This window comes from Crocodylus porosus, unplaced genomic scaffold (genome assembly GCF_001723895.1).
Source record: "Crocodylus porosus isolate Cpor-Errol unplaced genomic scaffold, CroPor_comp1, whole genome shotgun sequence".
NCBI classification, from domain to species: Eukaryota; Metazoa; Chordata; order Crocodylia; family Crocodylidae; genus Crocodylus; species Crocodylus porosus.
Window position 1 is genome coordinate 106759292 of NW_017728943.1, and position 2831 is coordinate 106762122.

Consider the following 2831-nt stretch of genomic DNA (forward strand, 5'->3'; position numbering starts at 1 on the left):
TGGGGCTGTGTGCTGCCCCCTGCCTGTACCACAGTGCTGGGGGGCACTGGAAGTGAGTGGGTGCAGGAGCCAGCAGGAGCACAGGGTCTGCACCGGTGTCCCAGGGCCAGTGCTGGCATGGCCCAGAGCACGGTAGCAGGAGCACGGGGTCCTAGCCAGCAGGGGCTCTATGGAGCCAGGCCAGCTCCCCTCTCTCCCTGCTGGTGCAGCCCAGCACGACTTCACAGACCCCAGCCAGCCTGTGCTCTGCTTTTGGCCCCACTGGTGCTGGCCCTGGGACATTGGTCCCAAGACACTGGGACATTGGTTCCAAGATGGTGACTAGGGAGCGGGGCACCTGTTAAGGGGCAGGGCTACCCATGCAGCCCTTGACAGCCTACCCAAACTGGGTAAGCGGCCCTCCACCCAAAAAAATTGCCCGCCCCTGCTCTATATAGTACAAGTCTGCAGTTTAAGTATGTATTCCCCACTGTAAGTATAAATATTAAAGCACACACATAAGTAACAAGCAAGCATTTTATCAGATCTACAAGAATTGACCAAACAGGTTATTAAACGCAGAAAAATCACCAAAAAAAGAGTTAAGGCTTTTATTGGGAATGTAAGTTAACCTCTTAATCTAACTTTAAGACAGGGTTTGGGGGTTTTGTGCATCAATGTTATACATATAGAAAAGTCATGTTGTAACTAGAGCCAAGTCTTCAACCAGTTTGTAAAACTGTGTTACTAAATTCTGTGAGCACAAGAATTGCATTTGGGTGTGCAAATTAAGTGACACCACATGCAAATCAGCTAGCTAGCTAGTTGCCTGGTTGTGCATATAAATACAAGCTTTCACATGTAAATGTTCTGTATATTTTAGTTGTGAGTGCAAGTTTAGCATCTAAATTTGAAAATGTGTCTCTTCATGCCAGCCAGTGTTGTTCAAAACATGGTGTTCCATTTGCAGCTACACAACCAATTTTTTTTTTAGTTTTGTCTAGTTAGAGGCTCAACTTGTGCACCATTATGTTTCCTAAATAAATGTGAAATCCATATTTTTTTGTAATGTTGTTGCTTGAAAGGCAAAAGAGGGACACTCATAGCCTTTTTGATAAAGAAGGATTTTGAAATGAGAGAGACAAAATCATTTTAAAAGGTCAGAAACAGGAAAGAAAATCATTTGCTAAAAATTTGCTTTTGATTGCAACTCAGAACCAAATCTTGCCATCTTTATTCTTGCAGCTTTAAGATGGAAAGTAACTCCTTTGAAATCAGAGAGAGAACTCTGAGTCAGGTTGTGTTTTTCATAAGGGTGGCAGAGCCTGGCCTTTGGGAAGTAGTATGTTCAAGGGGTTTCCTTGCTTATTATTTAAGTGACTTGTGTGATTATAGATCATGATCTAGCACTTTGTTTACAGACTTCATATCCACATTTACAAATAACGGTTTCCAGTGTCAGTGCTTTTTATGTTTCCTGTTTGAAATGGGCCGCCAGTGTACAGATCTTTATTATGTTTCCCAGAGTTTCTGAACCGAATTTTTTTGGGATATACATGGTTTTATGAAGTGTAATATTTTTATAGCACAATGATAATCTTTGAACTTTCTATATTGTTACATACAACTGTTTGCAAATAAGTTCCTTGCTCCTTTTTTTTTTCTCGGTGCGCTGTATCCAGCGTTGCTGCTGCTACAGCTGCTGCCATGTTGTCACATGGGTTGATGGTATTGTGAAACTGCCTGAACTAAACGTCCAAGAGCTGTGACTGTGCTGAAGGGCTGACTGCCTGCTACGGGGATTTGGCTGGGGCAAATGTTCAGGTGTATTGCAACAGGGCAAGAGTTTACTGTGGCAGGCTCCTGAGGAGAAACCTCAGTACTGACGTTCATCTGTGTGCTGCCATTTTGGCTTAGCATGCCCATTTTTTCTTTATAAAGAAATAAAAAAAATGGACCCTGTTTTGGTTTTGCATGATTCATTGCTAGTTCCTAAGTGCTGGCCAGGTAGTGAATGTGTTCCTCATAAAACCCTGCAGTAGTCTTTACAAACAGAAGCTAAGATATTCTCTCTGGGTGGCCAGAGGAGGGAAATCTGCAGTTTGGGAGGGAATAAAGTGAATCTTTACTCACTCCTTCTTTCAGTCCTTTCACCAGACAAGCCTGGGAATTCACTTCCAACCAAACCAAAGTCTCTACAGAGGCTACCTTAAATGGTTACATCTATCCCCTCTGCAGTCTTCTTGGGTTTGGATCTTGCGGATGTTGCTGGGGGCTGGCATTCAGCATTTATAACTTTGCCTACCCACTGAATTTAACGGTTGCCACAAAGCAAAATGATATCCGTCCCTCCTTCTTCAAAGGCTCAGTCCTGCTTTTCAGGAGTGACCGGTTTAATACCTATACTCTTCCAGTGCCTTCAGAGGAGTTGCACTGGCATAAGAGTGCTGATGTAAGACAGTGTTTGTGTCCCCACCTCCCTAAAGAGCAGTGTGAGGGCCCCAGCAATAAGGAAGCGAATATGAGCATAATCCCATGAACTCTGATGGCAAATACTTTGGTTTCCTATGTTCTCCTCCACACATGCTTATCTGCTTGTGTTTGTTCTCATACTGCTGACTTTCTCCTTCCCACAAAGGAACAGACCCCCTCCTGCCCTCTCAATGGTTTCCATCAGTCAAGAAGCACTCCTACTTCATCACAGCATCACACTTGTCTTTTCTTAGTCACTTGAAGTCAATCGTCATGGTGCCCTGAGACCAGTGGGGTTCCCCAAGGCTCTGTCTTTGGACCCATATTGTTCAACATCTTCATTAATGATGTAGACATTGGAGTCAGAAATGGACTGGCCA